Genomic DNA, 14,880 nt, shown 5'->3' with positions numbered 1-14,880 from the left:
GCATATACCTCACAGGAGGGGCTGGGCGCATATACATCAAAGGAGAGGCTGAAAGCATATACATCACAGGAGGGGGCTGGGGCATATACATGTCCCAGCCCCTCATGTGATGTATGTGCCCCCAGTGTCTTCTGTGATGTAGGTGTCTCTTGTGATGTATATACAGCAGTCCCAGCGTCTCTTATGTGATGTATATGCCAACAGCCCCTTCAGTGATGTATGTGTCTCCTGTGATTTATATACACCAGTCCCTGTTGTGTGATGTATATAGTCTACCAATCTTATCACAAAGAGTTGCCTGCGCTCCAGACCGTGACAAACCTGGAAAAGAGAGAGGCAACATAAGTATCGCCGAACATCACAGCCGAACAAAAGAGAAGCAGCTCCGGCCACCACAATAGGGGTGAGTTAACTAACTGTTTGACCAAATATAGTTGGTTCATTTTAACATTGATAATTTTGTGCGGCCCCCGAAGGTTGGCAGAAATTTCCAAATGGCCCCCGGCAGCAAAAAGGTTCCCCACCCCTGCTGTAAATGGACTACCAGTAGAGCAAGTTGGGTTCAAGGAAGTAACCATAAAAGTGGGGAGGGTAGAGTTAAAAGGCCAAAGCTTAATTGTAGTTGAAACTGATGCCAATGACAGGAATCCACAGGTGATTCTAGGTACCAATCTCATTGAAAACTGTTTGGGAGAAGTGTTGTTTTTACTTCAACAGATTGCGGAAACTGCGAGTGCTGGGCAGCAGAGGGTCCTGCAGAGAGAAATCCGGGCCCTCCTGCAGAAACAACAGGTAAACCTGTCTGGTGGAGAAATTGGTAATGTACGGGTGATAGTCTCCAGTCCCATTGTAATACGTCCCAGAAGCGAAATGATGATCTGGTGTCGGGCGGCCATAGGCTTAAAGGGGCAGACTACCAGGCGGTGGTGGAGCCCATCTATTCAGAAAATTGGTCTACAGTCCTGACAGCCCGGCGAGTGGTTGACATTCGTCAGGGAAGAGTACCCGTGCGAGTACTAAATTGTGGGGAGGAGGAAACTAAATTGCCCAGGTATGCCACTGTGACGCCCTGGACCCCAGGGGTCACAGGTAATTACATCAGCCACATACACACACATCCCCACCCCCTGTGAGGTCACACACGTCACCCGAGAGGGAGACCTGATGCCTCCCCCAGGGCCAGTAGAGCACACCAGCTGGGCGGAGTCAGGCGGAAAGGCACGCCCACCGAGGAGACTACTGTCCTGGGGCAGGAAGTTCAAACAGATTAGTTTTGAGTTTGGACAGTGACCGTGAATGGTAGAGGAGCAGATGTCAGGGACCTGGGTAGGAGCCTGGGCCCCTTGGAAAACATCAGGCAGGCAGACGGTGGTGGCCGTCTGCAGGAGTACCGGTACAGCAACCGGCGGAACCGTACGGACCGGGCCTGAGTTGGAGCCCGCCGGTCCCGAACCGGGGAGTCAAACGTGTACCGGAGCACCAAAAGAAGGGTACTCAGACCCAATCCTAGCTTAGAAGCCACTGAGTATAAACAAATTGACTGATTGCTGGCCGGACCTCTTGGGTTCATCCACAACCAAAGTCCCTACCCACGGAGGGGCTAACATCTCGCCTGCGGCCGCAACACCGGTCCCGGACGAGCCCGCCATGACTACAGCCGCAGCGGTGGTGCATTCCGCCGTCACGACTCGTGGATAGCATCACGACCCATTACACAACCACCAACAACCCCTCCCAACCGCCTTCCCTTAACAAGAGCGACGTGGCCCCCGGTCCGGAGGCGCTCGTGCCACCGACCACCCGAGCCCGGACCTCGAGTGGCTCGGCCCGAGCAAGCGGAGGAAGCGGCCGGGCCCCTCTCAGGGCGGTACACCACCATTGCCAAATTGTTCACTGTAACAGACGACTTCATCCAGGCAGTGGAATCCATGATTCCAGCAGAGCAGGCAGAGGTTGACAATGCACAAAAGTAGCTGGACAATTGGTGTCAGGAATTACATGTAGATACTGATTCCACCCCTACACACCAGAAACATGGTGTTTACAGGGTAGTGTAAACTAGACTAGACTTTGGGAGAATCAAAAGGGGTTCACCATCACATACCCACAGGGAATCACCCTCCCATTAAAGAAAGGTACAGGCCTATACCACCTAAACATTACCAGTGTGCAAAAGAGATGTTAAGGAACATGAAGGAGGCTGGGGTTATCAGAGACAGTTGTAGCCCCTGGGCAGCTCCATTGGTTCTAGGAAAGAAGAAGGATGGCAACATGAGGATGTGCGTGGACTATAGGCAGATCAACCAGATAATCAAGGATGCCTATCCACTATCCCGCATAACTACTAACTACTTTTCCACCCTAGATCTCACCAGTGGCTATTGGCAAGTCTCTGTCGCAGAAAAGGACAGGGAGAAAACTGCATTTGCCACCCCAATGGGACTGTGTGAATTTAACAGCTTGCCATTTGGACTCTGCAACGCACCTGGAATGTTTCAAAGGTTGATGGAATGTTGTCTGGGACACCGCAACTTCGAGACAGTACTGCTCTACATGGATGACATGATCGTATACTTGAAAACCTAGGAGGAACATTTGGAACATCTGGCTGAGGTATTTGAAGCATTGTCCAAATATGGAATGAAGTTGAAACCATCAAAGTGCCACTTGTTGAAACCCAGGGTCCAATATCTCGGACACGTTGTCAGTGCAGAAGGAGTGGCGCCAGACCCAGAAAAGAGTACAGTCATGAAGAACTGGCCAAGACCGACCACCGTCAAAGAAGTTCGGCAGTTCCTGGGCCTAGTAGGATACTACAGAAGATTCATCAATGGCTACACGAATATGGTAGCACCTTTACAAGAGCTCCTGGTAGGCCAGGCCAAGAAGGGCAAAACTTCTAGTCCTCCATTTGAATGAGGTGAAGGGGAAGAAAATTCCTTCAGACAGATGAAGTAGGCCCTGACTGGTGACGAGATTCTGGCGTATCCTGACTACAATCTACCCTTTGTGCTGTATATCGATGCCAGTAACGTGGGACTAGGAGCTGTGCTATCCCAAGTGCAAGATGGTAAAGAAAGAGTGATTGCCTACGCCAGCAGGAAGCTCCGTCCTACAGAGAGGAACCTTGAAAATTACAGCTCCTTCAAGTTGGAGTTCCTAGCATCGGTCTGGGTTGTCACAGAGCGGTTCAAGCACTATCTGGCAGCCGCGAAATTCATTGTCTAAACCAGAAGTCTCAAACACGCGGCCGTGGGCCGCATGCGGCCCCTCAGGCAGCTTCGTGCGGCTCCCAGGCCCGTGCCCCTGGTGACTATCGCGGCCGGTGCAGGGGCCACTGTCTGCGCTTTGTCAGATGAATGTTTTGCCGGCGCTGTGCTCTGAGTCCAGCGCTCTGTGCACAATTATTCCTCCAAAGCTGCATTGGAAACGTTGTGCACGGAGAGCCTGACTCTGCGCACGCAGCGCCGGCTAAACATTCATCTGACATAAATCGCTGATGGGGGCTGCGGCTCCTGCACCGGCTGCTATAGTCATCGGGGGCACGGGCCTGCAGACAGCAAGAAGCAGAGAGTAGGCAGCCGAGGGAACGCGGGACAGGTGAGAACGGTGGGGGGGGTTGTGTGTATGTGAAGGACGGCACATTAACCCCTTAGTGACCTATGACGTATTGAGTACATCATGGCTCCTTGGTACTTAAGGACCCATGGCGTCATGGCGAGATCGCGGCCCCGGAGCCCCGGTGGCTGCGATCGCTTTGCAAATACCTTAGATTCGGGGAGGAGGGGGATCTCTGCCTGACCTCAGGAGGGGTGGTGTCTCCTCCCCGGACATACAGAGGCTGTGATTGGCTGACGAACGCCGCTCAGCCAATCACAGCCACTGTAATGTTTCATTAGACCTTATGAGCGGTTCTGACACTTCTCAGGTAGGTGATGTTCCTATATGGTCCTGCACATTATACGAGACCTTATGGTACGTTTGTACATTATAACTGTAGTGTTGGGACCCCCCTTATAGAGATTTGCCGTGACGGGGCAGGGGGGCTCAAATCATTGATCAATTATTTGCCAAAAATCTCATTGAATTGTTACAGTAGGTATGGATTTGTGAATATTACACTTTTTACTTTTTCATTGTTGCATGCCACTCATAAGCAGTGCTGGCTCTCCCCTCCATTTTTCGTTTACTGGTCAGGTGGTTGACCGCCACCATGCCGTGCACGCCCAGTGTGGTTTGCAAATTCCTTCTGTTGCCATCAAAATTTATGTTGGTGCCTGTTCACATACAGCCACCGCCTCCTGTTCCATAGGCATTATTACTTAAGCACCACCTGCCTGGGGCTGTTCCGCCCTTCATCCATGTCTGTTGGTCTGACACTGTGGGGGCTAGTTCTGACATTGTGCTGGTGTGTGTGGTTCTGCCGCACGCACCGGCACCTGGACTGCCCTTCTACTCGCAGTTGTCAGCCCTTGCAGCATGGGAGCGGTTCTGACACTTCTCAGGTAGGTGATGTTCTCATATGGTCCTGCGCATTACATGAGACCTTATGGTACGTTTGTATGTTATAACTGTAGTGTAGGGACCCCCCTTATAGAGATTTGCCGTGACGGGGCAGGGGGGCTCAAATCATTGATCAATTATTTGCCAAAAATCTCATTGAATTGTTACAGTAGGAATGAATTTGTGAATATTACACTTTTTACTTTTTCATTGTTGCATGCCACTCATAAGCAGTGCTGGCTCCCCTCCATTTTTCGATTACTATAGGTTGGGGATATTACTACAGGATGGCGACAAGGATGGACACATTACTACAGCATGGGCACATTACGATAAGATGGGGACAAGGATGGGGCACATTTCTATAGGATGGGGACAAGAATGAGACACATTACTACAAGATGGGGACAAGGATGAGCACATTACTGTAGGATGAGGACTAGGAGGGGGCACAGTACTACAAGGGCACAAGGATGGGCACATTATAACAAGATGGGGAACATTACTAAAAGATGTTGGCCAAAATTTCTATATACTGCTAATTGTAACACTACTAGTTACAAAAAAAGGATACAATGTAAAAAAAAAAAAAAAAACACCAAAAAATAATGCACAACATTTTTATATTATATATATATATATATATATATATATATATATATATATATATATATATGATAGAGGTAAGAGTCCCAGTGCACCACCTACTCCGCGTGTTACTACACGTTCAGCTACTTGAGCCCTACTGAGCCATGGAGGGGATCATGGTGCAGACTTGCGGTGAAGACCAAGATAAATCCAAAGGAGAAAGAAAGTGGCACTCCAGGCACTGGACCCGTGGAAGCTAAGTCCTAGCGAAACGGCACGCCGGCGTCCGGCGTTGTATGGCTTGTCTCACCCTCCCCACCGCTTGTACCCTCATGTTTCCCCTGCAATAAAGACAGAGTGATATGGTGATCATCTGGAGTGCGACTTTCTTTCTCCTTTGGAGATTGTTTTATATATATAATATATATATATAAAAGAATGTGCACATTTGTTATAATAAACAAGTGAAAAAAGTTCAAAATCAGTGATCCAAAGGTGTGTAAACAAAATATATGGTACAATAAAAATGTCACTTTGTCCTGCAAAGAATGCGGCCCCCCAAATTATTTTTTTTTCTTCTGTGCGGCCCATACACCCAGCCGAGTTTGAGACCTCTGGTCTACACGGATAACAACCATCTGACCCCCCTGGATACAGCAAAATTGGGTGCACTGGAGCATTGTTGGGTGGCTTGACTAGTAAACTATGATTTCACCATCATGTATCGGGCTGGTCACAAAAATGCCAATGCAGATGCATTGTCCAGGATGCCTCACTTACCAGAGGAGGGAGGAGATGTGGAAGAGCTAAAAGAGATTGAATTGCCAGCTTTCCACCGCCCTAGTGCCTCTCAATACCAGCAATCCTGTAACAAGCATAAAGAGGCGGCATTAAATCCATTACCTCATCACAGATGGATGATCCTACATTGAAATTGATCAAAGAACTGATCATCGAACCAGGTTCATGCTCCTTATGACTCCCACTTGAAGCTCAGCAACTGTGGAAAGAAAGAAGCAGGCTGTGCATCCACCGAGGTAAACTATGCAGCAGGGCTGTGGTGTCGGAGTCGGAGCTCATTTTGGTGGAGTCGGAGTCGGTAAAAAATGCACCGACTCCTAAAATATATAATAAATTGGGGACAGTAGTGCAATGCAGAATGTGCTGAATATTTTTTCATAGGAATTTGGGAAAGTTATGAAAGGTCCTATAAATGGCTGTTCTATTCCTGATCTAAGGCAACATTCACACACAGAGTTTTTGCTGCGTTTTTTGAGGATACGTTTTTCAGCTGCAAAAGCAGATCAGCTTTTTAAAAAACTGCATCACCTGAAAGGTTTTTGAGCTCATAAATAATGCTTTCAATAGCAAAAGCAGATTAGAAAAAGGCCACAAACTGACAGCTCATTCTTTGTGAGGATCCTCACAAAACGCTGTTTCTGAATGTCCCATCTTGAAACCCATTGCCTTTGCTGAGGTGCCCGGAGTCACTGCATTTCACTGAATTATTTTGCCATCAATGTTCGATATGTTTGTAACAAGAAAGAAATTGTTAGTAAGACACTGGCAGTAAAAGATACTAAAGCTCATCACACCAGCCAGTTTCTCCAGGCCTTAAGGCCCCGTTACACGCGTCGATTTATCGTGCAATCGCATGTGCGATCGCACCCACCCCCATCGTTTGTGCGTCACGGGCAATTTGTTGCCCGTGTCGCACAAAGTCGGTAACCCTCGTCGCACGTACTTACCTTCCAAACGACCTTGCTGTGGGTGGCAAACATCCACTTCCTGAAGGGGGAGGGACGTTCGTCGTCACAGCGACGTGACAGCGGCCGCCCAATAGAAGCGGAGGGGCGAAGATGAGTGGGACGTAACATCCCGCCCACCTCCTTCCTTTCGCATTGCCAGCGGGACGTAGGTAAGCTGTGTTCGTCGTTCCCGGGGTATCACACGGAGCGATGTGTGCTGCCTCAGGAACGACGAACAACCTGTATCAAGGAATGTGACCAATATTATGAAAATGAACGACGTGTCAACGAGCAACGATAAGGTAAGTATTTTTGCTCGTTAACAGTTGCTCCTAGCTGTCACACGCTATGATATTTCTAACGATGCCGGATGTGCGTCACGGAATCCGTGACCTCGACGACAAATCGCCCGATATATATCTTAGCGTGTGACACCGACTTTAGTGGAAAAAGTTCTGCAAGATTACAAACTCAAAAGAACAGGTTCTTGCTATTGTAATGGACAATGCTTCAAACTTGATAAGTACAATTAAACTTATGAATGAGAGTAATGATGAACAACAGCTAGAAGAACATTTAGGATTTAGTATGTGTGAGATGGAGCCACAGTGCTGTTCATGTAACTGAGGAACAAACAGATATTACAACAGAAGAACAGCAAAATGATACTTTAGGATTAGATGATCTTGTTGAAGCTGCTTCAAAACACTTTCATATTCATCACATGCGCTGTGTTGTGCAAACGCTGCAGCTGGCAATAAGAGAGTCTGCAAGAGGGACCCCGGTTTCCCACATCCGGCTTTTCGCCGGTTTGGCGGATGCGGCGCACTCCAGTACAGAGTATACAGTACAGTGGCAGCGTGACAAACGCCGGCCACATGCTGTCATGTGATCGAAGCATGTGACACGGAAGTTGCGGCGCTGAAACTGTACTGTATCGTACTGTACTGGAGTGCGCCGCATCCGCCAAACCGGTGAAAAGCCGGATTTGTGAAACTGGGCGGACATGCTGGAAATTAATTGGAAAAGTGAGGAAGTAGTTTTTTTGCCGCCAGAACCCCCAAAATTGATTCCATCTTGAAGATACGTGCTGGGAAAGGGGCAATTGTTGATCAAACCACTCGGTGAGGCAGCACTAATTTAATGACTGAGCGATTGCTTGAACTAAAATCGTTTCTTATAGATATGGTGAACCCTCAAGTAACATTAAATGAAGGTCAATGGACACAGGTGGCTGAATTGAAGGAATTCCTTAATCACCCATTTACCGTGACTAAAAAATTACAAGATGAGGATTTAACTCCTGGCATTTTTATAAGGGAGTGGAAGAACTTGCTATTTTGCCAGTCTCAAAGAGGAGGTTTAATCGCAGATGGCATTTCTACTTCAATGAAACGGAGAGAGACACAGCTATTGGAATAAGAATTCTTCTGGCAGCTGTTTACGTGCACCCAAGTCATCGTATACTGCTTGATGATCAACAGCTTACTAAATAATAAGCTCTGACTGAGGTAGCAGTTAGGATGAGCGGCTACAGGACTGCCAGGTGCAAGAGGACTTGGGGCCTGACAGTGCTACTGCTGCCATATCTTCATCCTCATCAGATGAGGAGTTTAACTTTGACAAGTATTTGGATGACATGGAGCAGGCAAAGCGTTGCCGCAAGGAAAAAGATTTCACTCCGTCTCCTATAGCAGCAGATTGACCAGATTTCAGTAAAATTTTTCACTTGCTCTCAAAGAAATAGAAACATTCAACCAATCATCAAAACTGATTGTGCATGAGGCAATTCCTTTATATCCGGAAATTGTTAGAGATGTTGCCCATGTGGTTACGGCTTTGCTTTCAACTCAAGTTAGTGTAGAGAGGTTGTTCTCCAGCCTTAACATTATTAGGTCAGATTTGAGGTCATCTGTGAAGGAGGATCTGATGGAGGCAATTCTATTTCTTACAACAAATTCATGGACTGCACAAATGTTATTATTTAGTATGTTTTTGTTGAAAACTGTTTTTTTGCCACTTACATAGTGCATTACATAGTGTTATAGTGTATTACATAGTGTTATATATAACACTATGTAATGCACTATGTAATACATAGTGCATTACATAGTGTTATAGTGTAAGTGCAAAAAAACAGTTTTCAACAAAAACATACTAAATAATAACATTTAGTATAATGCTTATATTTAAGTGAAAAATTTATTGTAGTACAATGTGGACATCAGACATTTAATCATTGTTTTGATACAATAATCAAGATATTTAGATAGAACATAAAATATATTTATTGGATACAACTTTAGAACACAAAAAACTTAATACATTGTAAATATCTAATACAATATGTAATATTATATTTACACACACAAGACATATATGTAATCTACTGTATATTACATAGTGTATTTACAATTTATTACAGTTTGTGCTCTAAAGTTGTATTCCAATAAATATATTTTATGTTCTATCCAAATATCTTGATTATTGTATCATAAAAATCATTAAATGTCTGATGTTCACATACACGTGTTAATGTACTACAATAAATTTTTCCCCCAACTATAAGCAATATATGTAGGAGTCGGAGTCGGAGTCGGTGCAAGGGAAATCGAGGAGTCGGAGTCGAAGGTTTGGCTTACTGACTCCACAGCCCTGCTATGCAGAAGTGTTACCAACCCTAAAACTCATGAAAGAGTACGTCAAGTGGTAATCCCCAAAAGCCACATCCAGATGGTGCTGGAAGCCTACCATGATCGAGCGGGATGTTTTGGCTGGAAGAAATTGGAAGCATTGCTGCGAGACAGGTTCTACTGGATTGGGATGAGACCCTCCATAGAAAAATGGTGCAGGAACTGTGGACCCTGTACTTTGAGAAGGAAGGATTGCGACCTTCAAAGAACACCACTGCAGCCCATTGTTACCAAACAGCCATTGGAGCTTGCGACCCTGGATCATGTAAAACTAACACCCAGTAGAAAAGGCTACACCAACGCACTCACAATGGTGGACCATTACTCCAGGTTCTTAGTGATCGTCCCAGTAAAAGACTTAACAGCAAAGACTGCAGCAAAACCCTTTCAAGCTCATTTTTTCAGAGCCTATGGATACCCAGAACAGGTATTGACAGACCAAGGACCTGCATTCGAACCAGAGATATTCCAGGAATTCTGCAACTTATAACGGTGCAAGAAGATTTGAACCACTCAATACAATGCACAAACCAATGGCATGTGTGAAAGAATGAACCAGATTGTTATTGGCTTGCTGAAGACTCTACCACTAGAGGAAAAAAATATGTGGCCAGAGAAGCTACCTGACTTAGTGGATATCTACAATAACATCCCAGTAAGTTCAACAAACTTTACGCCAGCTTACTTCATGCGTGCAAGACCTGGAAGATTACCAGTTAACCTTGAAATGGAAGTTATCATGCCAGAGCTTGATCCATCAGAAACTGGAATACCAAATCGCCAAGCGCAGTACAAAAGAATACAAGAATGCGTTGAGAGGAGCTTGAACCAGAGTCAAGAAAGACAAGAAAAGGACTATAACAAGAAAGCAAAAGCTGATCCACTAACCCCTGGAGAAATAGTTCTGAAAAGGAAGAGAAGAGCACACAAACGTGATGATCAGTGGGAAGCAAAACGCTACACTGTGTTACATTCTAATACAAACAACAAGAAAGCTTGTGAATCCGGCGCCAGTAACGATGTCGCAACGCGTAAAGCCTAGATGCGCCGATTTACGATCGCAAAAGTGTCGTAAATCGGTGATCTGTGTAGCGTTGGTCATTTTCATAATTTCGGGACGACTGATGTTACGATGTTGGTCCTCGTTCCTGCGGCAGCACACATCGCTGTGTGTGAAGCCGCAGGAGCGAGGAACATCTCCTTACCTGCGTCCCGCCGGCTATGCAGAAGGAAGGAGGTGGGCGGGATGTTTACGTGCCGCTCATCTCCGCCCCTCCGCTTCTATTGGCCGCCTGCCGTGTGACGTCGCTATGACGCCGCATGACCCACCCTTTAGGAAGGAGGCGGGTCGCCGGCCAGAGCGACGTCGCAGGGCAGGTAAGTGCATGTGAAGCTGCCGTAGCGATAATGTTCGCTACGGCAGCTATCACCAGATATCGCATGTGCGATGGGGTCGGATCCTATCGCGCTCGGCACCGATAGCATCGGCTAGTGATGTTGCAGCGTGCAAAGTACCCCTTAGTTCACTTAGAGACACTAGAGTGACACAGACACCAGATACTAGTGCACCACAAAGACAAGTTCACACCCCAGGGTTACGTAGGTCTACCCGTAGCAACCTAGGTCAACCTCCGCTCAGGTACAGAAAATGAGGTGTTTAAAACAAGATGTACATAAAGTTAAATATGAAATGTAAATAATGTTGATTTAGCTGATTTAAGATGTTTTGATAAAAATGGATAATAGAAGATAAAACTTTAAAATGTTGCATTCTACCAGTTTGATTTGATAAAAATGGACCCAGGCTGAAGGACCGGCGGAAAACAAAAACTTTTCGTGTAAATAGTTACACCAGTTGTGTACTACCAGAGTACACCCTACCAATGGACCCTAACCAGCACTGCCACTATGGAGAGGCAGATTGGAGGAAAGGTCTGCGGTGGAGTAGGCTGAGACCTAGTCATCAGAGAAATGCAGTGACTAAACTCCTGCAAGGGTTTTGGGAACCAGAACCTTTGGGTGGTGGGTATAAGGGAAGGGGTACTCCAGATAAAGCAACATTAAAGCTTGAACCTCCCCTGCGTGGGAAGACCTGTTATGTTGTTATTATGCAAAAATTAGAAAATGTATCCAGTTTCACTTGCAGCCCGAGGACGTTCTGGAATTAACCAAGGGGTAAAAGTAGTGCCCCTGAAGCCATCAGGAAGCTACAAGGTACTGCATCCCCAACGGGATGCAGGGCCTATCTCCTAGGGACCCAGAAGACCAGTGTCGGTAACACACAAACACTCCAGGTAATCCCAGTTTTCCCCACTATTCCCCATAGAATAGTACAAGGCTAGGGTGGGACCAATGGATGGCCGCCTAGAGGTGGAGCCAGTCCAGTTCACTAGTTGACCAGGTGGCAGGGGCAGACGGTGGACAGTCAGAGTGAGAGAGAGACTGAGAGGAGACGGTGGAAGGGAGCAGACGCACTGACCAGGAGTAAACAGTAACCTGAGGGTCCAGTCGCTTAATTGGCGGTGAAGTACCCCTAGAACTATACACCTGCACAGTGAGGGAACCATCAAGGACCTCACTGACTTTGACGTCCAGGACACAGTAGCAAAGGGAGAACCGTGGACAGGACCAGAGACTCCAACCCCACAGGGTTCACGCTACCGTCATATGGACTGCAGTGGAAGAAAGCCAGGAAGCGACCCCCAGCTGCTCTACGCCACGGGGAGAGATAGGTGCAGGGGAAGAAGCCACCAGATTTCTAAACTGGCACTAAGGGGACCTGAAGTTGAAACCAGCCAGCCTCGGGTGACCAGTTACCACCAGAAAGTGAGTAAAGAACCAGTTGCACTAAACCCTTTGTGTAAAGTACCTTCTTCCGACACCCGTCACATCACCTACCCTATGGGGCCCGGCCCTGCTTGCGGAAGGCCTAACATCCAGGCTGCCATTAACACCAGCCCCAGTAGTGAACATTGTGCAGCGGCAACTCTATCTACATAGCCGCAACACCGCAAGTGGCGTCATGAGTGAACATTATTCAAATCTTCTGTAAATATTCCTCATTTCAAAAAGCACCCAGGGCACGGGACCGGGCAACAGCCACCAAAGTGACATTCCCCAGACATACACTGCCCGGAGCAGAGTACCCCATAACCCTGGGCGACACATCAACGTCTTCTAATTTCAGGGGATAGGGTGGATCCTACCTGTAATATCTGACAGATCTCACTCCAACAGAAGGGTGTCAATGCCCAAAATAATGAGGATAGTTTTGGAGAGAGGAGCATGTGGTGGTCTAGCAGCAGAATGGTGACCATTTCCTATGGCCGGACTACAACCCTGATAAAGCAGCCACAGCCGGGGACTGAGAAGAATCTGTGACTTCTCTGCATTTAGTGGTCACTACTCACCTGGGCGGTTATCTGTAGGAATCTCCTCCTTACTCCGCTCATCACCCCTCACATATGTCTCTGTAGTATTAATATGGGGCAGATCTTCCCCCTGAAACAAATATTGTAAAAGTCACAGACAGATGGAGAAGTCCCATCTATGATCAGCTCTAATCCTGCCATCTCCACCGCTCTCATTACACAAGTATAACACATATAATACTGAAGGATAAAACAAGACTGAGCACAAGACCTTCACAGCCGTCTACACATCATAGGGAGATTTCATGGCACCTTCTCTCCATCTACCTGATGATCCTGAGGAACATCGGGATCTTCTTGTTTACAGTCCTGTGGGAGAAGAGGACGGGGACATCTCTCTGGTGTTGTCCTCTTACTGGATAGACCTGGAGGAGACACATACAGGGACTGAATTCATTCCTTACATACAGATAATCATAGGCCGTGTGTATTTAGTCCTGTCTATTACCTGGTGATGTGAGGGGCTGGGGATCCTCCATCATGACGTCCTTGTACAGATCTTTGTGTCCTTCTAAATACTCCCACTCCTCCATGGAGAAATAGACGGTGACGTCCTGACACCTTATAGGAACCTGGCACATACAATGATACCGTCACCCCCGATCCCTTCATAGCGTTACTGTATAATGTCCCAGCATTCCCAGCAGTGTCACCTCTCCAGTCAGCAGCTCAATCATCTTGTAGGTGAGTTCTAGGATCTTCTGCTCATTGATGTCCTCATGTATCGGGGGGTGAGGTGGAGGCCCCGTGATTGGGCTCAGGGGTCTTCCCCATCCCTCAGACACAGGGGCCTGACAGCGCTCACTAGAGGTCTTCTTCACTACTGTGTAATCCTGGTTATGGAGAGACACAGTAATAAATCTCACTCCAGACATTTCCAGAGTCCTCACCTCTCCAGTTCTGTCCATCTGTTATTCCCATATCCGCTCCGCCATCTTGTCCCTGGCCTATCCATCCTTCACGGGCAATCAGAGAATTCTCTCTATAGAGCATTGTTCTCCCCACATCTAATGTGTATAGGAGCCTGAGCCCGAGTAATGGGGAATCTCCACACACATCCACCTGCATAGCCGCACACCCTAGATAACCTCCACCTGCCAGAGCCGCACACTAGATATATAATACCCTGCCCCTACCTCCACCTGCAGACCTAATACCCTGCACCTACCTCCACCTGCAGAGCCGCAACACTAGATATATAATATCCGCCATTTGTCACCTGTCCCATATCCATCCTGCAAGGAGCCGCACTCAGGAGAATATATAGATACCTCTGCATCTCCCTGACCATCCATCTCAGAGCCGCACACTAGATATATAAAGCCCTGCACCTACCTCCACCTGCAGAGCCGCACACTAGATATATAATACCCTGCACCTACCTCCACCTGCAGAGCCGCACACTAGATATATAATACCCTGCACCTACCTCCACCTGCAGAGCCGCACACTAGATATATAATACCCTGCACCTACCTCCACCTGCAGAGCCGCACACTAGATATATAATACCCTGCACCTACCTCCACCTGCAGAGCCGCACACTAGATATATAATACCCTGCACCTACCTCCACCTGCAGAGCCGCACACTAGATATATAATACCCTGCACCTACCTCCACCTGCAGAGCCGCACACTAGATATATAATACCCTGCACCTACCTCCACCTGCAGAGCCGCACACTAGATATATAACACCCTGCACCTACCTCCACCTGCAGAGCCGCACACTAGATATATAATACCCTGCACCTACCTCCACCTGCAGAGCCGCACACTAGATATATAATACCCTGCACCTACCTCCACCTGCAGAGCCGCACACTAGATATATAATACCCTGCACCTACCTCCACCTGCAGAGCCGCACACTAGATATATAATACCCTGCACCTACCTCCACCTGCAGAGCCGC

General features: G+C 47.3%; 1 long non-coding RNA gene across 1 annotated transcript; it reads right to left on the bottom strand.

Moving 5' to 3' along the window:
• Positions 1-5,870: 5,870 nt before the first annotated feature.
• LOC142273416 (uncharacterized) lies at positions 5,871-13,300 on the bottom strand. The gene is made up of 3 exons (XR_012737937.1): positions 13,231-13,300; positions 12,943-13,033; positions 5,871-5,956 (listed from the first exon to the last, which is right to left on the bottom strand). It is a non-coding gene; the product is annotated as an uncharacterized LOC142273416 (long non-coding RNA).
• Between the last annotated feature and the right edge of the window lie 1,580 nt (positions 13,301-14,880).

The sequence above is a fragment of the Anomaloglossus baeobatrachus genome, unplaced genomic scaffold (assembly GCF_048569485.1).
Source record: "Anomaloglossus baeobatrachus isolate aAnoBae1 unplaced genomic scaffold, aAnoBae1.hap1 Scaffold_362, whole genome shotgun sequence".
In the NCBI taxonomy this organism is placed as follows: Eukaryota; Metazoa; Chordata; class Amphibia; order Anura; family Aromobatidae; genus Anomaloglossus; species Anomaloglossus baeobatrachus.
Note: the sequence above shows the minus strand (reverse complement) of the source record. Positions and strands in the feature narration are given on the sequence as shown.